The sequence below is a fragment of the Anomalospiza imberbis genome, chromosome 2 (assembly GCF_031753505.1).
Source record: "Anomalospiza imberbis isolate Cuckoo-Finch-1a 21T00152 chromosome 2, ASM3175350v1, whole genome shotgun sequence".
Taxonomy (NCBI): domain Eukaryota; kingdom Metazoa; phylum Chordata; class Aves; order Passeriformes; family Viduidae; genus Anomalospiza; species Anomalospiza imberbis.
Genome location: NC_089682.1, coordinates 84,148,717 through 84,172,843, shown reverse-complemented (window position 1 = coordinate 84,172,843; position 24,127 = coordinate 84,148,717). Strand labels below are relative to the sequence as shown.

At 38.6% G+C, this 24,127-nt stretch overlaps 2 long non-coding RNA genes across 2 annotated transcripts in view; one reads left to right on the top strand and one right to left on the bottom strand.

The window, feature by feature from the left end:
* The window catches only part of LOC137469423 (uncharacterized), an 86,306-nt gene that overhangs the window by 21,578 nt on the left and 40,601 nt on the right, over window positions 1–24,127 (bottom strand). Inside the window, exons 3-4 of the long non-coding RNA XR_010996498.1 lie at window positions 7,951–8,041; window positions 644–5,680 (exon numbers count right to left, since the gene is read on the bottom strand). This is a non-coding gene — a long non-coding RNA (uncharacterized lncRNA). The remainder of the gene's footprint in view (window positions 1–643; window positions 5,681–7,950; window positions 8,042–24,127) is intronic.
* Window positions 14,817–23,422, top strand: LOC137469421 (uncharacterized). Its single transcript, XR_010996491.1, has 4 exons — window positions 14,817–15,397; window positions 16,772–16,902; window positions 20,068–22,745; window positions 23,240–23,422. It is a non-coding gene; the product is annotated as an uncharacterized lncRNA (long non-coding RNA).

Genomic DNA, 24,127 nt, shown 5'->3' with positions numbered 1-24,127 from the left:
TGACTTCTGTCTTCAAAGTTACTATTTTTATTGTTTTTTCAGTCCTACTAACTTACTTAAAAGCTGGAACTGGAGATTCAGATATGTGGAATTAGGTTAAAAAAATATACAAAAAAAAAAAGCCTTACCTTTTGAATCTGGAGATCTATAACAGCTGAGTTTCAGTGCCAAAAAAACAGAAGTTTCATGAAACATATCACTTTGCTTTTGATCTACCTTAAGCTATAATATCTGATTCCTATATTCATTATTAAATGTAGCATTTAATAAAATTATCCATTTTTTTCTTTCTAAAAATTTAATCTAATTGAAAAATACCTTAATATAGGAAAAGCCTAGTGTAACGTATGAAAGGCCTACTCCAATCATCCTACACTTTCTGAAGGAAATGATTACTCCTCATCTCTTAAGAAGCACTGGTGCGAGTATACTGATTTTTCTTGTGGTGAATAGCAGCCCACAAGTTAAGGAACTGATGCAAACTGGCAGATTTCCCCTTCTAATTCTGAGTCATATGCGTCATCTTTTTGTCAAAAGCTGGGAAGAAAAAGAGTCTCTCTTCCAGCCTGCCACATGAAACCACCTGCTTAAAGGCAGAACAGACCAATATTGCAATACTGGTCTGCACATTGCTGGTACTTACACATTTGTTCTTGCTTTGTTCAAATAAACAAAAATACTGAAGACAGCTTTAATGTTAATGACTGAACTTATCTCTTTGATTTAAGGCCAAAAATCAAGCTGGTAAAAGGAAAAAAAGGAAAAAAAAAAAGAGAAAAGTCATATTGGCATGAAAGTGCTTATTCTTAAAATCATAGTGTCTTACCTGCAAAAGACTAAGGGTTCAGTTCCTTAAAAGCTTGGCTTAATCACCTAGAATCAGACAGGTTTCATAGAAATACATTCCAAAACCAAGAGTTCATGTGTGTGATTAAGACCTCTGTATCACTGTACATGGCTGCCAACTAATTCCTCAAACCCACTCCCCCAGTTAAACCAAAAATCTCCCCTAAACACCAGAGAACCTACCAATTTCTGTAGGTTAAATTCCATATGCTCGTTTTCCCCCCCGTTGTGCATTTTGCAAATTAAGAACCAAGACAACTATTTTCTTCTTGGACAGACTGATCAAGGCCAGTCATTGTTGGACTGTATATACTGTGTTCTGACACAATAGCTCTCTTTCAAAGGCACCAGCACCAGTTAAGGTTGGGCACATCACTGCCTGTAGATTAGATATTTTGAAATTGCACTAGAGCTGCTGATCAGACCTGCTGAAAACAGGTGTAAATGTACACTGCAACAATGCACTGCAGCATTTATAGTCATCTGTGGCACTGCCAGAGTGATTGCAAGTAAATATTCTTTATAGAAAAACAACTTGAAAAGTTGTTGCACCTAAAGTAAATTTTAGACATTAATAGTAAGTTGTGCAAAAGAATGCAAAGAAAATACAACTTGACTAACTGATCCAGAGTGTAGAAACAAACATGTCATTTTAATAATAGATCAGCTTTTTTATATGCAAGTACACAAAATATAAAATATATATATGCACATAAAGATAGATAGAAAGACAGGTATAAACTCTCACACACACTCTTATATAAAATGCCCTTTGTTTTCAAATTTGTACTGTGCTACATGCATTTACACGGCTGGGTGCATACATTTCAATATAATGAGAAAATTTGCATTGCTAAAATAAGAATACTAGAGTGCTTTCAAAGAACCATGACACCATCATTTGCATTACAGGTTATTATTTACAAGTATTTAAGATGTTCTGTAAATCTATAATGAACATTGCAAAAGTGAAAACTGTAATTTATTATGTAATGCACTGTTATATAAATTGTTTAAATTGTGTACAATATACACAGATGATCTCTTCTACTTTGTTAAATATTAAATACAGCACTTTATTGCTCATCTTCAACTATTTTTTTTTCCTATTCTATATAATATATTTTATTTGATAAAATTAGAGACACAAAGTACCTCTGATGCCTTATCCTGGTTATCGTGTGGTTTGTTTTTTGTGTATTTTTTTAATATGAAATTAATTATTCATACTGTCATCTTAATTTGACTAACTTTACAGTATTTTGCAAGAAAATATTTCACTCACCATATATTCCATTTTTCTTGGTACTTAACAAAAGACATTTAAGCTTTTCTGCCATGTTACCTTACTCCCTCAGAACCCAGTATCTTTCCAAGAGTTTGATGTTGCACGTGACAGCAAATAAAAACCAAACAAAAGCCACCACCGAGAAAGTTATGCCTTTTTGACAATGGAAAGAGTGAACAAAGTAAGACACGGTGGAAGATGTTTCTTAACTTGTAATTCAGCAAAGCATAACAACTGTCTTAATTTCTTTCTCATTCAGTGAAGCGCTCCAAGATATGAAAAGTGAGTTAAATAAATCATTTAGGAGGGTAATCACAAAGAGCAGCTTTTTTCCTGGGAAAGTCTCCATTGGCTCCCTCTTTTTCATCTCAGGGCCACAGACACCCATAACTGTTCTGGGGTAGGCTGCTGCTTTGAATTGCCCTCTAGTGTTAGCCTTCATTAATTCCTACCTCAATGACAAAGCCTGGTCAGGTTTTTATAACAGAAAGTGGGTCAGCAACATAAGTTGTATTAAACTAAAAAAATTAAGCAAAAAAATTTGAACAGTGTTCCAAAACTCATTTTCAGGTCAGAAGACTGTGAGGTTGACAAATAAGTATTACACACCAAAAACACAAGAAGTCTATATACCTAAATGGCCAAAAAAAAAAAAAAAAAAAAAAAAAAAATCAAGGACAACAGATTTACGAGAGAACTTATGAACATTGTAGTTTACATTTCAGTGAGTTTCGTATGCAGTTTCACAAAAATATCGATTTCTGAAGTAAATACTCAATATTCACAGCCAAATTCACTGTCATTATGGTGGGATCAAAACATCAAAAAAACCAGAGGAGTTGCTGGTGTCAACAGAACACAGTTTAGCAGTACCACAACCCTGGAAGGAATTATTCTCTAACTGCTAATTCAAGAGTCTCCTCGTTACACCCTAAACCTAGATGCAAAACAGGCACCATGAAGATCCAGATTTCAAACCTGGTAATACTAGGAAGAGAAGGCAAGTATTTTCCCCTGATTTCATTTCATGAATCTGGGACTTAAAGAAGTATGGCAAACATATTAATAACACTTGCATGCCATACAAGCTATGGATTTCCACATACATAGAATTAAAGATCAGCGTATGACCCTTGTTTAAAAAATACTCTGGTCATACAGAACTACAATCCCTCACTCTGACAGAGCTGAAAAAATATTTTTAGAATTAGGTGCTAGCACAATGAAGAAAAGTACAGATTTGAATGCTGCTTTTATAACTTCTCTGCCTGGCATTAGAAACAGCATTTTCCCTTCTCCTGAGAACCTGGAAAAAATCTTTTGGTTTGAGAGAGCAGAAAGACAGGGTAACCAGTACATAATCATTCTTTTTGATCAGGAGTTCTTTTTGCCTGTGGAAAATGCTGACAATAAGTGTTACAGTATCAAAAGGGAATTCTGTTCCACAACAAACTTTTTAATATATTTTCTCTTAGAGAAGGACTTTCTTATAAGAGCCATTGTAATGTTTCACAACAGATGGAGCATCTTCTTTGTCTAATTTTTGAGCCTGACTAAAAGATGGACTAACTTGCAACAAGAGAAAGCGAGGTATTTTCAAAATAAAGTGATAACATTCATAAGACCACAGTATCTACCCATTCTACCAAGAGAAAATTTTGCTCCAAAAGAACACAGAAATTATAAAGCAAATGTTTTAATTTATCAGATCCACTGGAAGTCTTGTTAAACCTAGACGTGACTTATATGATGTTATATCTATTTTGAAGTAGGAAATGATCAGTTAAATTTGGGAAGATCATAATCATGTTCATAATTTCAATACTTTCTAAATGTCTAAGTTAATTTCCATATGAATACTAAAATCCATTTCCTTCTGTGGGGAGAAAGGGCAGTTAAAAAAAAATTTAAATTGTTCTTCATGTCAACTAGGAAATAGAAGCATAAAATCACAAAAATCTTTGACTAAAGGCTTAAAAAAAAAAACCCAACAACCAAGCAAACCATCCACAAAACAAAAGAAAACCCCGTAAGACACTCACAGGAAGTAAAAAGCAAGCTCTTAAAATTTAGTGGGTTAAAGTAAAGGTGTAAATACTTCAGAGGTATTTGCACATTACTAATATTTTTAAGTACCTCACAAATTAAAAAGAGATATTGCTGATATCGTGCTTTGACTAGATTATCTTGATAATGTATTTCAATAAAAGAACTAATTCTCTTATAATACTGGTCTAAAAATTTAGAATAACAAAAAAGTCCTGCCCCAAACAAATGCAGAAAAAAAATTACCATGAATATCCATGTGTTTGAAAGAAATTCAAAATTAACAAAGCTAGAAAAAATTGTTTATTCAAACACACTACTCAATTAGCAATTGCATTTTCATACATGCCCTGTTTTTAGTGTGCAAACAGCAGTCTAAACCAAGGTGTATTAAGAAGTCATCAATACACCATATGAACACTTAACAATTTTGATTACATTTCTCATTCCCCCACTGAAACCTTCAATGTATGGGTCTACATAAATTCCTCCTTAGACTTCTGTTGAAATTAGACAAAAATAACATAAAGGGGGCAATGTCTTACTTATATATATATATATTTACTTTTGAGTGAGAAGAATAAGCATTTAAATATCCCAGTTAGCATGTTTTAACTATTTTTTCCTAAAGAATTTTCATGCCATTTGGTTTTCTTTTCCTATTGCCTAGCAAGACCATTTTATCAACAGACAAGGAAAAATGATGTGTAAGTATGCCAGTCTTAAATTCTTCCTATATACATGTTTCATTGAATGTCTGAAGTAATAATAAAAATTCATGTCTATTTAAATCTAATAGTCTACAAAACTCAATTTTAAACTGATTTAGGGCTGGATTTAGTTTAAACTAACAAAATCCAGAAAATTCAGTTGTTTCAGATTTAAAACTTAAAATAGACATGCCTAAGATATCAAACAATGGTTGATTTTATATGTGTTGCAGTAACTAGGAATGAGTTGCATTTATAGCTACAGATCTCTTTCAGGAAAATTATTTCAGTTGCAAGAGAAATCCTTAAAGAAATCATAAATTGTAAAAGTAATCTGCAACAGTTCCTTTTTGGATGAGCAACAAGCATACATTGACAGCTTTCAAATGATGATTTAGTTAACAAGACTTGCAGATCCTCAAGAGTTATACCTACAGTAGGAACAGTACAAGTGGCCATGAAAAGTACCACATCTGAAGCACTTCAGTAAAGAAGTCTGCACATTTTTATCTTTCCAACCTCATTACAATAAGATACTGCAAAACAGTTTACAAAGTCAAGCACACAGCTTCCAATAGCCACATAAGCAATTTTTAAGGGGCAAGCACTGCAGGCCCTTTATTCAGGCTGAACTTCCAACAAAATCAGTAGTTGTTTTGCTAAATAACAGCTACAATAGGAAAGGCTAAGAGTAAAAATAAAACAAATGCACCCCATCACCTTTCTTGCAAGTTTCACCTACTCTTCGGGTCAAGAAACATTCATATTGACTACAGAGTAAAAAATAGCTCTAGAAAAAAAAATTAAAATTTAATATGGGCCAAAATTCAGCACAAAAATATTCTAGAGCAAATCAGCACCTTAAGTGGACTCTAATCATAACTGACAACTGCAGCACTCTTAAAAGATACTAGAGCTTGTAAATGGGAAAGAGTCAATTACTACATTACTGCAAAACTCTTTGCACTCTCTAAAAAACATTTATATTTGTCTTAAAGTTCTAAATACTTTAATATATACTAAATTTGTAAAAGGAAAAGAAAGTGTGCATCTAATGAGAATACCATTCTGCAAATCCTTATTCATGGTCTTGAGTCATTAGAATTACTTGTGTATATTAAAGTTTGTAGGATTAGGCCTTAAATGTAAAATCCCTTTGATTTACAGTTGTGAACCAGAAACCACCTTTTTTGCTGAATAAGAATCTATGAAAAATACTCTGAACCTGTGTCAGACCAAGGAACACTCCATCAAACTTTCACCTTTTAAATATCTCACAAGGGAGTCTTAGATACCTTTGCCTTGCAATATAATCCTGATTTTCATTAACAAGAATGTAACTGCTTTTGTACAGGAAAAAAAAATGAACAAACTTAAACTGTTCAGTGAAATCCTAAAATCATTATTTTCCTAAGAAAGCTACCAGAAAAAAATGGAAAAAAAAAAGGAAAAAAGGAAGAAAAAGAAAATAAGAAAGAAATAACAGCAATGCAGCACCTCCAAAGCAGTTTCTGGACAGACCTAAATATTTATTTATTTGGGAGCATATTAGGCATGTTACCCAAACACAGTTACAGCATGAATATAAGTACTTTCACTGTGTGTTTAATCACATAAAGAAAGGATTAAAACTGAAAAAATTACCTAGTCACTAATTACAAACTTCAAGGCTTATATAAAGTTACGGTTTCCTTCCTATACTTTCTGTATTCAAAATTTTCTTACTCAACTAAGAATTTTCTCTAGGAGGCCTTAATTACCCTAAAATCATAGTATTGTATGAAAAGTATATTCAGAACCCATCTGTCTTAAATGCTTCTGTAACAAGAGGTGTACTGCTGGTAAATTCTAGTAATTCTTCAGTTCTACCAGCCATTTCTTACAACAATGAGGAAATATGAAATTTACACCCCACTGGATTTGCTTGGTAGAAATTAGGAGTTACTGGGATAAACTGAAATCTTGGGTTTTTAAAACTTCTCTGATTTTATGGTACAATTACTTCCTACAAAGAAAAAGTGCTCTTGAAGACAGACAGATTTGATTAAGGATAAAAACTGAATTCCAGCTGAAAGCTGGAATTGCTAAAGTCACAACATGTTCATAAAATTTGTTGTACTGTAATATGTTCTGCTGAAGATAAAGTCTTACAGATTTTACTATTCCATTTTGTATTTAAACAAATTTACTCAATCCAAAACCAGTAACTATTTTCATTTCAATTGTCTGTGTAAATGGTTAGTTAAGACTATTCATATATGAGTAGATAGGTTATGATTACTCTGAATGGATTTCTCAGTTTCAGCCGAATGAGTACTTTTAGTGCAAAGCAGGACTTGCAATATGAGTGCAGCACAGTCCATATTAATTCCTCTTAATTGTTCAGTGTTTTGCTATATAATATCTGTTTGCCAACAAATAAGAAAGATAAAATTTCTGAATATTCTGGTACAGATGGAGTGATCTGAAAACCTGTTTTTTTTTTTTGTTTTCTGCTTCTTTGCTTATCAGGTAGCTAGTTTATTAATGCCTTTAAAACCAAATTTTACACACTACATGGAAATACACTCAGCTAGCTCTCTATTCTATTCTTTTATACACTACATGGAAATACACTCAGCTAGCTCTCTATTCTATTCTTTAACACACCCTCCCAACAAAAAAAAAAGTTTTTGAAAAATAATTTTTTTATATCATCCATACTTTGTTTTTGGATTAGCAACATTTCAGTTGGAGTAATTCCCAAGACAGAAATATGAGAACAACACTATATGGAGAATTTATATAGCTCAAATGGATCAAGGCTGTTGCAAACTCAGCTTTTTATACATATTTTTGGCCACTTCATTTCCTTCTGAGCACAGCCTGTGTTAATACTTTTACTTAATGTTTTATAATTTTATAGAAGTGCAAAAAAGAATAATTTTAACAAATAATAAATTCTTGAACAATCCCATTAGAACTGGCCTATTTTGAATACTCTGAATAAGTTATACTACCGTGTACATTTTTTTAAATAAAGAACATATGTAATAAGAGAAATGTTAATATAATATATACCATGCTCATGCTCCATCAACCTTCCAGAGAGTTTTTCAATCACAGGAGTAAGCCGTTCTCCAAAATCAGCTCTCTATTGAAAGGTCAAAACCTGCAATAAAAATGTCATGTATTATAACATATTTCCAACACCCACAGTTTCATGGTTGATCCCCAAACATAGATGTAGGTCATCAGCTTGACCCTCGCATTGTCTATGTTACAGGAAATCCTAATTTTAAAAATACTTTTTTTAAAACCAAACTGACTTGATTAGGAACACCTGTGATATGCCTCTTTATTATCAGAAGCCTCCTGAAACAAATCAGATTAGCATGTTTCTGCTTTCATTCTACCCACAGCATTTTAAGATGAAAGTAAGAGGAAGGAGCAGGAAAAAAAAAAAGAAGAAAAAAAAAAAAAAAAACAACCCAGAGTAAGGGGTGTTGTTCTCCCTTCCTACCCACTACTAATCCCTCCCTCCACCCTCAAACAAGCAAACAGGTAAGTTTTTTTAGTAAGTAAACTACTTAATGGATGTGTGATTACTGCTGTCATATGTCCATATTTCCTAAGATATGCTGTTGACTCTTATGTATTTAAATTCTAGTGTTCCACTTTAAGGAATTTGATTTTTTTTTTTTTTTCTCTTCAAGGCAGTATCATTATTGCCTTTATTAAAATTTAGCCTACAAATATTAGCTACTTTAAAACATATAATGGAAAAACTACACTCATATAATACATTGTGAGAGATGAAATAAAATTTTAGGAGTTAAAAAAAACAAAAAACAAAAAAAACCCCAAAAAAACCCCAAAAAACCAGCAGCCGGATCAGGTAAGAACAAAGGGTAACTTGACAGATGCAGTAAATATAGCCAAATAGCTACTGGAGGAAATACTGCAGTCACAAAGACAAAATCTTAAATCTGTTTTGACTTTATTTGAACTTTTCATTGTAGACACCATAACAAGACACATCCTATGCCTAATAAATGAATAGCTGATGCCTAGATCAGGTCACCTACTTATAAATACTTCCATAAATGTGTTGTTTTTTATTTGAGAGTATTCCAGAAAATACTACAACCCTCCTCCCAGCTATGAACTTATAATAATCACGCTGCTTTAACAAGAAAAAGGAGTTTGTAACTTTGTGTATTCCACACATCATCTATTTCACCTTTTTTTTAAAAGGTTTTTGTTCTTAAACCAAACCCACCAAAGTTGTGGTCCCCCTCTGTGCTTATATTGAGATTTAACATACTTGAAGATTATATTGAAACTGGACTTACATAAAGCTATTTAAAATGAAAATACATGCCCAAGCCCTATACGATGTGTAACCATCTTTTTCTCAGACCAAATCTTCAAAAGAATTTCAGTTCATGCTAAATAAAATAATTAGTTGAAACCAGATTCAATGCTGGAAAGTTTGTTAATAATCTATTTACTGCAGATTCACTCACTACAGTGTCTGAAAACAAACTAAATAGTCACGGGGTTGGGGGGGTCCTATTTCTAACAGTGGTTTCCTTTAGACATTAATAACGATCACTGAAAGTCACTCCTATCTTTCAGTTTTAAGCAATATAACAATATTGCCTTCAGTTTTAGAAGACATCTTGGGAAACCTTTAACAAAACAAAAGCTAAATGTACATCATTTACATTTGCTACTGTTATGTGCATATGGTAATAAATGCGTGTGTGTGATGTCATCCTTATACACTAGCAACTGTCCATTATCGAGCTCTGGAAAAGTGTTAAGAATTAGATAAAGTTTAAAAATTTAGCATTCTCTGTAATTTTTTTTTTGTTTTAATGATGCACTAAAAATATTATTACATGCAAATATTAGAATAAAAAATTGACCAACTTTAAGTGTTAGCAGGACCAGAGCTCAAGTTGTGCTCCCTTCTCTAACACTCATCCAAATCTTCTACAGTTCTCACACAGCATTCAAACCTAAGATCAGAACTATTCCTCAATTGTGGTAATATTAACTGTATCCCAAAGTTTCTTTATTAGAATAAATGTTTTAAAAATTTACAGGAAAGGGTTAAAAAATAATCAGTACAGACATTGCCTTACACCCTTATGGGCAGAAATTTTTATACCTGGCTTACTCTGAATATTTCTGAAACTGTCCAGTATCCACAATGAAGACATTTTTCAATTAAGATATTTCCTTTTGAAATCCAACTTATGTATTAATACACCAGTAACCTAAAAATTCTACATAACTCCTGCCAATAGTGCACAAAAAAACCCTGCAAAGCAATATTTTCACTGAATAAAAGAGGTTACTGGAAATCTGTGGCTACACCTCTCTACTCTGTCTCATGTCCCCTTTCTATTTGAGGGGCAAATCAGCTTTTTTTTTTTCTATCTTTAAAATACATTACTAGTTCTGTTAAAAAATAGATGGCTGTGAGAAGAGTCACAGGGGACTAAGTTTAAAAACAATTTGGGCAGCCTGTTCAAACAAAATTTTCCAAGTATTACTGATAATAGAAAACACAGTTTTTTGAGATCAGGTTCCAGTGTTAGATATTAAGTGTTTAGAACTTATAATAATAAATAGGTGAAAAAAAATCCGTGGAGAACACTTACTGGTGTACATAAAGTTATTTTTAGTTTTAAAAACTTTCTGACAAAAATATGTTTGTTTCTACAGCAAAGTCTACAATTTCATCCCCTATTTCTTTCACAGACAGTCAAAACTAGTCCAAGATGTGCTCTACCCTTGACAGTTTGTAACGAATGTGAATTACTCAAATAACTTGCAATGGGCCTTTGGGTGTGGGTGGATGACTGCATCTACAAAGCAGAATACCTGCAGCATATTCGTAGAATACAGTGATAAGCTTCTTGGGTCTCCCTTACATATTCAGTTAATTGCTCCCCAGAGCAAATAGCAAAACCCAGTAAGGTCCTATAAGAGTACCACTAACTGATCTGTGGCTACTTTTCCTGTAAAGAAAGCTCATGTGCTTTTACATGTGTAACAGTGTATCAGAAAAGCAGTGATACACCTGTTAGGATGGCTGCTGACACTCAAGATGGGCGAGATGTGCATCCTCACACAGCGTTCACAGGCAGCGTATACAGACCCTGGTAGTTTGCATGAAGTTCCAGTTGTACTTCACTAGAGAATTTGACTTATTACTCATAAAAATAATTAAGGAATTAAAGACTCCAATTTATTTTTCCTTACATGACATTACATTTTGGATGGAATAGTAATAGGTTCAGAATTCCAGAAGTTATGGATAAAAAAAAACCAAACAATCAACTAAACAGAAAAAGAACCCCATGATACCTTGGTATCTTATATGCAGTCTGCCTTTAAAATGTTACTACAATAAGCTTTCTATGAAGTATTAGCCTAACACCTTAAAAGGTCACACAGATATACAGTCATACTTTCAAATTACTGTTATTTCTGAAAATTAAAAATTCTCAAGAGTTACTTCCAGCTCCAGTAGATTTATTTATATCTATAAAATGAGAGGGTACCTCTTTAAAACTTTCAGTAAAACTTTAGAGGATAAAAAAAAAAAAAACAAAAAAATGAAGCTTATTTTGATGTTTTTCCTAAGAATCAAGATAAAGGATTAGACTCAAAAGAATCAAAGGAAAAAAAATTTTTAAAAAATACACACACTGTGCTACATGTTATACCTAAGCAAGGTTTAATTAAGCATAGAACTTTAGCTTTCACTTATTGATAAAATATAAATATATATATTTAGATATTCAAGTTCAATTGATATTTCCACCAAATGCAACTTTTCCAGTGCCAAGTAATCCCAGTTAATGTTTGACATTTTAACTGAGGTAAAAAATGCAAGCAGCTCTACAAGGGTCTATTTAAGCTACATGATTTCCCCCCCTAAATATCTCAAAATAAGGAGTACATCAAATATAAGAAAGGAAAAGTTACTTAAAATACACTATATATTCATATCAGATTGCTTACTGCTTTCATTTTAGCCACACCCACCTTTATGTAATTGTAAAATATGAGAACAGTGCATCTGAGAAGTAAGAAAGCTTAAAAGAACAGTTGTTTCATGTAGTCAAATACGTGCTAAGCACAGATTTTAATTAAAATGAAAAATAGGTATAAATTGCCTGCTATTGAACATGACTAGTGGGGAAAAATGCACACGCACCTGTACAATACTGAATTACAGGGTTTTTTTTGTAAATTAGCTATGAGTCAGGACAGTTATTTCATTGAAAGTGAAAGTCAGTATTTGTGAGTGCACTTCCACAGCGAAGTAGTGTAAATCTCTTCAAATTGTGATATTTCAAAGTATACACAGCTACAGTGAAACAGCTTTGTGCACATTCCCATACTGACTGTCAAAAACATTTCTGAAAACACTCTGAAAGTAATGATGCAGAGCTAAAGAAATGAGTGCTAAATCTCAATAGGATCTTACTAGTATCTCAATTTCAAGGATTAAGCAGAATTTTCTATCAGGGCACAAAGGTATGAATTGCGGAGACAAACTAAGCAGCTATTCCCAGAAAAAAAATAACTGAAAAAGTGTAATTTACATACTGGGTTAAAAGAATCCAGGGAAACTAGGGATTTGAGACAGAAAAATCTCCTTGAACTGTTGGATTTCTGCATTACACAGAAAATACCTTGAATCACAATCCAGTTGCCATGCTGGAAACGCTAAGTTTTGCATTTCACTTTAAGACTACACGCTCTCTGCCGTGTACACAGAAATCTTTTGTACAGGACTTCTGCACCCCAACTCTTCTCTACGTCCCTCGGTTAACTCGTTATTTTCGGTGGCCGGGGTGCTAAGCGCAAGGCGGCCGCTTCTGGCTTTGAACGCCACGGAGGGATGCGCGGGGGGGCAGCGGGGGGACGGGGGGGCAGCGTGGGGGGAGGAAGAGGAGCGGGGAAAGGCTGTGACCCGGTCCAACCTCCCAGCCCCAGCCCCGCGTCCCCGCAGGCAACCAGGGGGGGCAGCAGCCGGTCCAGCCTCCACTGAACGGGCGCCTTAACGGGGGGCCCGATGCTGCATTCGCTGCGCATCCTGCGCGCCCGCCAGCTCGACGGCAGCCCCGGGCGCCCGCCGCTCACACGGCATCGGGGAAAATATCCATACGCCTTCCTGCCTCCGGAAAAAAAATATTAAATAATAATGATTTTAAAAAAAGGTCGGGCGGCCGAAAGTGAAGAGGGAAGTAGGAAGAGGAATAAAAAGTAACGCTTAGAAATTGTGGCTGGGAAGGAGCCCGCTGGCCTGGCAGCGCCCGAGCTCCCTCCCGGCCCCGCCGCACGGTGCTGTCCCCGCCAGCGCTCCCGCCACAAAAAGATGCCTTGTGAGCCTGTGTGCGCAACTCCGAAACGCGAGCGCCCACGCCAGAGCCGGCCCCGAGGGGGTTAAACGGCGTCGTGGAGAAAAAGGCACCGTGTCACATATTATGTGTGTATGTGTGTGTGTGTGTGTGCGCGGAGGGGGAATCGCCCAGCGCACAGGCTGCGGGAGATCTCGGCGCCTATCACAATAAGCACGATCGCGTTCATACAGCTACGAGAGACCGAGAGCTGCTGGCCACCGAGAAATGACATAGAAACAACCACCAAAAAATAGCTAAGCCAATGACAAATAGCGACCCGGGTGACAGAGACAGAGAATTTTGTAGGCGGAGAAGAGGAGGTGAATGGCCAGCTCTGATCACAGTATTAGGCTGGGCTATCTATGGGGAGGGTATTTACTCGGTTTTGGGGTGTGTGGGAGGAGAGGAAAAACACCTACAAATAGCTGGCACGATTCAAATGGTCTCGGATTATGTTTCCCCCCCTCCAGTCCAGGAAGGAAACTCGCGTTTTAACGCTACGAGGGGAAAAAAATAGCTCTGTGCAATAGGGGATGAAGAGCACTTTGGTCATTTCGTTAATACCCAAAGGGGCAGAGATGATAAATGTGACAGCATGTGGCAGCACGACCGTCACCCGGGCTCCTGCAAAAGGCGGCTCCATATCGCGACACGGGAAATTAACCGATTGAGTGGGAGGTGGAGAAAGCGCTTAAACGGAGAAGTTAATCTGCTAACATGGAGAGGAAACAAACGGAGAAAAAAACCCCGAAGGTTGTCCTCTATATATTTTTTTTTGGGTGGGGGGGTGCGAAGGGAGAAGGAAAAGGGAAGAGAAAGAGCGAAGGGGCATTAATCCAGCTTACGAAAACACGGGGAGAGAGGAAGGAGGAGGCGGGGGGGGGGGGGGTTGGGGGCGGCGGGCGAGAAAGGGAGATGTGCATGTAAGTGTGGAAGTCATCCTGGCGGCTGCTGCTGCAGAGCCGGGAAGCAGGAGCCTCCGTGTCCCGGGCGCTGCCCCGAAATTTCCACGGCGGAGAGCTGGGGGGGGGAGAAGGCGGGAGGGAAGGATCCGCTGGCGGGGGAGTAGTAGGGACCGGAGGGGAGATGAGGCGAAGCCTGTCTTATCATGTCCAGGGAGCGCGGGGCACCGGGACCCTCTGGAGCTCCGGCTGTCCCGCGGCTCCCGCCCGCCCCCCCGCCAGCCTCCGCGCCGCTCTCCCCGGGCCGGGTGTAAACGGCGCTCCCGGGATCCCCGCCTGGGCGCGGTGCCGGCCCGGGGAGCAAGCGGGGTTACCTGCCGGAGGAGACGGCCGCTGCCGACTGCTGAGGCTGAGGGAAGCGAGTGACAGATCCGCCCAGGACCTGCCGCCGCTTCCCGGAGCCTCCCGGCCCGCCGCCCGCCGGGCTTTGGAGGTGACTTTTCCCGGCGGCGGGGTGCAGGTTGCACCCTTTTTCCAAAGACGCTCTTCCCCCGCCCGCCCAGCTCCCTCTGCCCCAGCCGCGCCCGGTCCCTCCGGCTCTTACCGCCTGTGCCGGCGGCGGCAGCGGCAACCACTCCGAAGCGCGACGGTGAGGGTGGAAGCGGGGTAGCGGAGGGGAAGGGAGGTGAGTTTCGCGGGGCGGGAGGGCGGGCGGCCCCCGCGCCTCCCCCGCGGCGGCGGTAGCAGCGATGCGATCGGGCATCACTCGAAAATGGCGCCGAAAGAGCGGAGGGCTCTTCATTCAAATTCGTTAGCGCCAGCCCCGCCGCCCCGGGGCATGCCGGGAACGGGGGGGGGCGCGCGGGGGCTGAGGCGGCAGCGCCGCACGGACACGGCGCTCGCTGTCAATGCCGCCCCTCCCCCCCCGCTCCCGCCGCCCGCGCGCGCGCTCCACGCCCTCCCCGCTCACCGCGCGTTCCCGACCCAACCGCCGCTAATGGGGAAAGGGGGGGCGGGGGGGGAAGAGAGGGAAGGAGGGAGGGAGGGAGAGAGAGAGAGAGAGAGAGAGGGAAATGTCACCCGGAGCCCGGGCCCGCGGGGGAGAGGTGGCGCGTTAGAGATGTGTGTGGGAGAGAGGGAGCGAGAGAGAGAGAGAGAGAGGGGGAGCGAGACCTCCGCTGGCCCCGCGAACTTGTCAAGGTAAAGGCGCCGGTGGAAGGGAGGGGGGTGGATAGGGGGCACGACAGCGGATTTTGGGAAGGTAGGGAAAGGAAGCCCGGCTGGGGGAGGGGGATGTGCGCCAAGAGGACCTGAGGAAAATATGAACAGCGCCTCCCCCCCGCGCCCCCCCGCGCCTCCAAGGACCCCCGCGGCTCCCGCTGCGCTCAGGTTGCAGCCTGACCCCCCTTGTCCCCCACCATGGCCGCGCACCCCGCCGCAGCCAGAGGAGGGTTCGGAGCGCTCGGCGCTTGCTCGCAGCGCGCGGGCCCGATCCCGATCGCGATCCCGACTGGCAGCCGCCGCTCCCCATTCCCTTCTTGCCGCCGCACCGGCTCCGGGCGGCAGCGCCCCGGGGCGCCCCCCGGCCGGGCTTGCGAGCAGCCCCGAGTGGCGGAGCGGGGCTGTCTGGGCTCATCCCGGGACACAGCGGGCCCGGAGTGCGCTATACTGGTCATTGCAAAAAAAAAAAAAAACAAAACAAAAAAACAACCAACCCAAAAACACAAAAAGAAAACCAAACCAAAACAAACCCCAAACTAACTCAAATACCCCACACCAAAAAAAAAAAAAAAAAAAAAAAAAGAGGCAAAAAGCCCTCTTGGAGGAACTTCACGGAGCGAGGTTCAACTCGGGCAGCGCTCCCGCCTCGGCTGCGCGCAGAGCGCTCGGAGAGAAGGCGAACTTTCATTTTCACGCCGCATCCTCCCCTCCGCCCCAAGCTGTGACTGATGATCGTAAGATACCTGATGGCCGGGTTAGTGCTCCCACCCGCGTTTCAGGGATGGGGAAACCGAGATGGAGGTTAGCGAGCTGCCGAAAGCCGCGGGGGGAAGGCAGGCTATGGTGCCGCCAGAGCCACTCGCAGCCTGCACTTGACTTGTGCCTCATGAAGGGTCCTTCCCTGGGAGCTCCGCGGACCTTGCCTCGGCTGGGAGACCCAGCGCATCCCTGCCAGCCGCTCCTCGAGCTTTCTGTCTTCAGTGTTTGGGTTCTTTTCCTAATCTGATGCACTTTTTAGCCTCAGACCTGCAAACTGTTGTTCTCATTACTTCAAGGAAGATTTTTCAGAAGTACATAATGGGAGTCTGGGAGCTCTGTTCCCACTGACTTTCAAAATCTTCCCTTCACGTCTGTGAGCAAGTCCTCTTGAACTCGGTTGGACTGCTGGCAGACGAGCGCTAGCAGGCTCAGGGCCTAATGCTTTTCATGATTCCACTGCTCCCTGCTAGAGCTGCACTGACAAAATATAAGCAGAACAAGTTTTGAAAGGGAGAGGTAATTTCTCTCGCTCTCTTTTTTTTTTTTTTTTTGTTCTTTTTTTTTTTTTTTTTTTTTTTTTAATCACAGTACACAAACCACAGTACGAAAAAACAAGCTTTGGGGCTCAAAAAGCCTAGACCATCATGGCTACGAAAACTACTGCTGCTCAGAGAGTAATTCTGGAGCTCCTTAAGGAAAAAAGTAGTGCGATGCAACATGTAAGTAATCACATAGCTAATATTATGCATTTATGTTATTATAGTTTCCTCTGAATTGAAGTTTGGTGCTGCTAAAGATACTGATTCCTAATTTTTCAAAACCAGGTTCTCAGTGAAAATGAGCCAGATGACAAAACTTCGGATTGTAAAGCCATTCTCTTAAGAAGGAGGAAATATAAATTATTTACAGTATATTTACTTTTTTTGCTCTTTATTAAAACTACTCTGAGCAAAATTTTTGATAGGTATGCCTTTCAACTGAAAAGAATGATAGTACATATTTTCTAATTTTTTTTTTCCTGAAGGTTATGTGCCTGTGAAAAGAAAACTTTGCAGTAGAAATAACAGTGAAAACAGTAAAGAAAAATATAAAATTATGGTGTTGCTGATACCATTTCTCTGTACTTATATTATGTATAGTTTTGCCCTAAAATAATTATAGTTACTGTTTTTCACCGATTTTTCCAACCTTAATATAAAAATAAGATGTAGAAAATAATATGTCAATATTTTGTGATACACTGTTTCTATGATGCATGGTATTCTTATCATTCCAAAGATTTCATTAAGGTTTTTGATGAAAGTGAAATTTTTACATTCCCTAATATCTAGTACTTGCTCTCAGGTTCCATTCTTAATGCACATAGGCCCCAGTTCTGCACAGACTGAAATGCATATTATTATGTGTAAGCACACTGAGTAGTTCTCTTTATTATTATGGTCTTGTGTTTCAGACTTACAAAGCTAATAGTGACATTACACAATCATTATTCTCAGAATTACTTAGGACTGCATAAAGCTTAAACCTAATGTGATAGTCTTAGTTTACACCTTCTATCCATATCTCTTAAATAATGCACAATTGCAATAATTTGTGGGTCAGAATGAGTAAATATTTAACTGAGAATTAGAACAAGTGAGAAAGGCAATTGCTGTAGTGTAAAAATCCATGAAGAGGAGGTGGCTATTGCATTCTTTAGCTGTAGCATCTGGGAAGGGATCGTCAGTGTGTTTCCTCAATGACTAGCCAAGCCAAAAAGTCACAGCAGGAACACAGCTGAGGACAGAAGGAAAAGAAAAGGATTTTGAGCCTCACCAAAAATAATGTAAATATTTTAGATCAAATTTCCATCCCAAACAAATTGGACTCATCAGAGTGGTGGATGTCTTATCTGCTGTGGAAGCAGATATGAGGTTAAGCTGCAGTTTCTATAATCAACTCCTTTCTTCATGCAGTTCTCATTACAGCACTATCTGAACACTACCTCATAGTGCCTGTCCTGCATTCCAGGTTCTTCTCCTCAGAGAGTGCCATTAAATTGTCAGAGAATCTCCTCATACAGTAAGAAGTGACATGACCAGCATTTGTCATATTATCTGCTCTTTTGTTACCAAGGGAAGGAGCATGTGCAATTGAATGTTTTCAGTTTATTGTACCTGTCTTTTCTTCTATACACATTATGTCTTTATGTTAGTGAGGTAAGGCTGAAGTAATGTGTTTTGTTCTTCAAGCAAGGTGCAGTTAGATTTCTGATGGCCCTTAGTTCTTAGGCAGTTTCATTCATTAGACTTTCATCGACCCTGAGAAAGTTCTGTCTGTAGAACTTTCAGCTTTTTTTCCCACTTCTTGCATAGGTCCTCTTGTAGGTCAGACAAGGGAAACTGTTGCCGACTGGATCTAGTCAAGAGACCTGGAGGGCACTTTAGGAATCCTGAGTTTATGCCCTGGAGAATCCTGAGCCCCTGAATTTGTAAATTAAAAGTCTAGATAAAATCAGTGTAAAGAAGGGCTTATAATAACCTACATTGGTAAGATGACATCCCCCCCCAGCTTCCTGTACTTGGAGTTTCCTATATGCAGCAGGCTTTGTGCTTGGATATACTGGATTGCTTAGATCCAGTTGAGAGGTGGCAAAACCAAAGCAAGGCACTTGTCTTGAAATGACACAGAAGCTCATAGCTAGGGATGGTTAGAAAGCTGGAGGCTGTCTTCTGGCTCAGGCATGCATTTACAAATTACCTTGCTATGTGTTTTTAAGATTTATTTTACAACTATGAGGATTAGAGGAATTTGTAGTAATGAAAACTGGCGTTGTGTCATTACTGTGTAACTTTTTAGTTAGATTATCTGGCTTGCCTGGGCTCTTGCACATTATTCTATTTCATCTGGAAAGTTCCTAGGTAAGTTAGACCAATTGGGGGGCACTAAGGTACACACACGTGATTATAATAATTGCACACCTACATATTGTTTTGGTATTCAGTGTTTGGTATTCAGTGGTATTGTATATGGACATAAAGACAGTGGAAATTTTATTTTTTTCCTACTTATTTTTCTAATTTGAGCCCTGCCTTGCCCCAAAGCTCATCCAGCCTTCTAGATCCTTGTTATAGGTTCATCTAAACCTCCCTTCAGGCCTCCCCTGTAAATTTCGTATCACTTGAAGTTGAAAGTTTCAGTTTAATAACCTTGTAACTATAGTTGAGCATCCTCCTTCATGTGTGTTTTGCTTTCTGTTGTAGCCATTCAGTCTCTACTTTACCCTGACAAATACGGGATTTGGAATTCATTGCTTTTGCAATTTTAGTCTGCTTGCAATGATAGAGGTTGTAACTTAGAAATAACTACAGTGGACAGCATTTACTATTGTACAATGAAAACAGAGTTTTGAATTTGCCAGAATAAATCTGATCTAAGGATGCTTCTGTAGACTGTAAGGACTCCAAGTGCTGACTTAGGACATGCATATAGTTTATTAGATTTCCTATGAACTTCCACATGAAAAATAAAACCAGCCTTTTTTCTTTTACCTCCTGATTTTTCAATAGCAAACCTTCCATTTAGATTTTTTAAAGTCACTAAAATACTCAATACAGCATAAAAATTAGTGGTGTAGTCATCAAAAGGTTGGATTTGTATATTTTGTTAGCATCTTATTGACTCCAACATATCTATAGGCCTGACTCGTAATAACAAACATATCCCTGAAGATTTAATAAAGAATTTGGTATTAAACTTAGGTTCTGTGGTAAAGTTTTGCCTAAATAGTCTAACTGTAACTTCTAAATGTTTTATTATTTATGTGGATTTAATAGTTATGAAAAGTTCTGGCTTGGTATCTGTGAAAACTGAAGCCCATTCTTTTATTCATGGATTAATTACAGCAGAAGTTTGGCCAAGTGGTCTTCTCCACAGCAGACATGAACTTCAACCATGAACTGAAGAAGACTCATCAAATGGTGAGAAAAGAGCATGGTTGTCACGACTATTGAGTTAGGGACGCTCTATTATTTTTTCCTGTTTAGCACTGAATCTTTTATTTTATAAGTATTGAAGTTAGATTTTTGTCGGGTAATTTCATAACTTAATTTCTCCTCCACACCCCATATTTCAGGTGTTAATTTTTCAAGCTTTGCTTTAATCCTTGCTGTCCTTAACTTCAAAAGTAATTGTTAGTGGTACACTGAATTCATTAGTTAATTTCTTTACTACTTTCTTACTACAGGACTAAGCCTTAGTCCTGTGCTTAACTCTGTTCATATGAATACTTTTATCAGTAGCACTACTTAGAAGAGTGAAGTTCAAGATATATGAAGCTGTTTGAAAGACTAAAGTTCATATTTTACAGATGTGAATGCCTGCAACTAAATATAATGCGACTGAAATGAATGCAGGAGTGGGGGATCTGAAAGTGCTTTTAGCTAGTATTAGTTTGTTTGCTCTTTTGCTGTAGAAGTTGTTTCTTTTAAGACTGAAAGATGCAAGATGTTAATTTGCTTATCTAATTTCCCAGTTTCTGGGAAATTCTGAAGTCTGAACTTCACAACATTTATAAAATTTTAGTAGTGTTCATAATTCTTCTGGGAAGAACAAAACATTTTTTTGTTTAGCCATTTTGTGAAAAGGTGACTGAATATAGAGGAACTATTTCTCTTTTTATTTCACTGCCTTAATCAGGTCTTAATCCTAGTCATAAGAATCACTAGGTAATGATTTTTATATGTATGGATTTATTAAGCATAGATCTTAAAAATGAGGAATTTCCTTTCTTTTAGAGATATAAATAAAGGATGTAATATTGGTAGGAGGGGCTTGCTTGTGTAAGAATATAGTTGTTAAGTGTTGTTGTTGACTTCCTGATAATTTAGATAAGTGACAGTTTAAAATAATGGTGCACAGAATGATCCATAGCTCAGGAGATGGATCACAGTGACCAGAAGCTCAGAGAATGCTGAGAGATATCCCAGACCTTTTTGGTATCTCAACAAATGGCTCAATTTTTGTTTTCCTTTAGTAACTGTATTGTAGAGTAAGACAGAACCCTATTAGTGACTTATGATTTCTACAGTTTATTCTCTTGGAATATGGGATATTTACCCTGTTTCAGCTGTTTACCAAACTGGGTTTGGAAGCACAAATGTGCTTAAATAGCCAAGGGAGATGCTGAGCCCTTTACGTCAACATCTGAGCTATACCCTGTGTTAAGAATTACTTTAGTACTGTTATCAACCACTAAACTTACTTAACCTATGCCAAGGTTCTTTACCATTTCATGTTTTAAAAACAAGGTTTAATACTTAAACCAGAAAAAAGCAGCAGTTTTCAGGCACAGTGCATTAAGATGTAACCCAGAGGTCATTTATTTTTAATACAGATTCAACAATCTGTTTCTTTGTTCTTTCTCAGCCATTTTTTTTAGTTTTCTTTTAGACAGCTGATTCTTGAATTAGTTTTGAGCATTTAACTGTCTTCATTCTCTTCATCAAACAGTTAATCCTGCACTTAAGTAAAAACACTTGTATAGTATGGGAGAGAAGAGCCTGAAACCACATTAGTCCTTTTGAATCTTGTATTTGCCTATCTGGTAACCAGTGGGCTGGATTCCGACCAGCACCAAAGTATGAGTCTGACTGTTGTTAGGATAAGGAGCTGAGGCTCAGTTTTGAATGTGTTTTTGATACTACAGACCTAGTGAAAGATAACAATAGGATGTAAATTGATTTCCAAATATAAGCACTTCTTTAGTTGCTCAGCTGAGCAGAGTTTAGCTACTCCAAATGCTTTAAGTTAAATGGTTTTAAGGTTTTCTTAAGGCATTTTGAGTTGATGTAATTCTTTCACTTTGACAGAAGAATAGGTAGGCCAATGTCAAACTGTTTTGAAAGGCTTGTTTTCATTACCCTGCCTAGAATATAACTTTGTTTCTTTTGTTCCAGCCCCTTTTGGCTGAATCACTTTCACTTCCCTGACTCTTCTTATACCTGCTGTGTCCTGGCTAACCTTTCCTCTAATGTCCAGTTTTCTATTAACATTTTCACACTGATTATTCTTTGTCTCTCTTCTTTTTTACAGGACTTTTAGAGTGGTCATTATACTTTTCCAATTTATTTCCTTCCTTCATTCTGGAATCCAGCAACAAATAAACCCCTCTGAGTTCCAGTTTGCCTTTTAAGTGAGAAATACACAAGTTAAAAATGTAGTCCAATATCAAGTGAAAGGGTAAAAAGAGCATTGTGGATGCTATTTATAGTAAAGGAACTGGGTTTTGCATATTATTAAAAACTATTCCCTAATTTGGGATATCAGAATCCAGGCAGTAAGATCAGGATTTTAAGGTGATGCTTTAAAAATCACTATGCTTAATCTAAAAAAAAAACCAAAAAATCAACCAAGCCAACTGAAAAACCCACAAAAGTACAGGTATACTGAATAGACTGATTAGATTTTATGTGGCTGTTTTATTGAGCTGTGTATCATTGAACTTTTTTTAAAGCCTTAGGAAAGAGTATGGAGTTGGAAGAGAAGCAGGGATCTCCATGGAGGGCAGTCAGTTATAGTCATGGTAAGTTTATAAAAATATTTTATTCCTGTTAAATTTTCACCTTTATGAAGCAACCTGTATTCAGGGCCTTGTTCACCTTGCAAAATGAATCCAGTTTTATTGAAAGTGACTACATCCTCTGGATTCATTTATGCTATCACTGTGTAACAATTGTGCTCTGTTGTATCCGACTTTGTGGTGTAACTCCTGAATGAAAACAGCGACAAAAAATCATTATTTTCACAGTGATTATGCTACAGTGTTTTCATGCCTAGGTTCTGAGCAAAACAAGATATATTATAGGATCATGTTATCTCCTAATAACTTTCAAATCCACTGCTTAATTTCAGCTGCATTTGATATAGAGTTAGAGGTCACAAAGTCAAGTTTCTGCAATTTGAATGAAATTTAGTGGCTGTGAGTAGAGAAGGGACTCAAATTAGTGTCTCTGGGGTAGAAAAAGCTGCAGCATGGACTCAGAAATTTTCTGTTCTGTTCAACCTGTTGCCTTGCAGGTCGGCATGCTTGGTTGGTCTGCCAGTCAACACATGTAGCTCAGACCTGGCCAAAGTGTGAGCTGCCTCCTGTTCTCCTAAACAGCAGAAGCTGAAATTTAGAGAAATCTGTTTAGAAGGGAATGGGAAAACAGCCAGGCTAGCTTCAGCACAAGTGTGCTGGTGGCACCTGTAAGCATGCAGATAGGTAACTAGACTTCATTATTTCTGCTAGTCATGAAAAATCCTTGGTTTTGCCAGGACCTTCTAGTTTTCCAAAACATTTGTGAATCATTCCATGATATGGTGTTTTCTATACCTGGATTAGAAAAATGTTTTTCTTGTCCATGTCAGAGAAGGGAACTGTTGAGACAGCTTCAGTATTTCATTTCTTTGGTTGCTTGTATGTTAGCTATGAGCTATTTCTGAGGCTGTCAAAATTATAAAACTGTGTTTTCAGCTCTCTTCAGAAACTGACGGTAATTTAGACTGCAGCTATGTGTCCCTGACCCATCCTACAATCTACTCTTTTGGAACAGTACAGAAAATATGCATTGTATTCCAATTAACTTCCTTTGTGAAGAAAGATGTGGAGCTAGATACAGGGAGAGAAAACAATATTAGGATCTGGCTTCATCAAGTTACCACACTGCATTGCAACTTGGGAAATGCTAAATATGTAGCTGTGTGATTTTGTCACCAAAATCATACTGAAAGGTCTTATCTGCCCATTCATCTCAGTCAGTGAGAAATGGGCAGATTACAAGTGCCAGAGGTGCTGTGTCACTCACTGTTCAGGCTCAGGTAGGCACACTAACTTGGCATATGTCCGATATTTTTAAATTTTCTGTGTTCTGTTAGACAGGGGTCAAGATACAACACTCTTTAAACAGAATTTAGTGCTGTAGC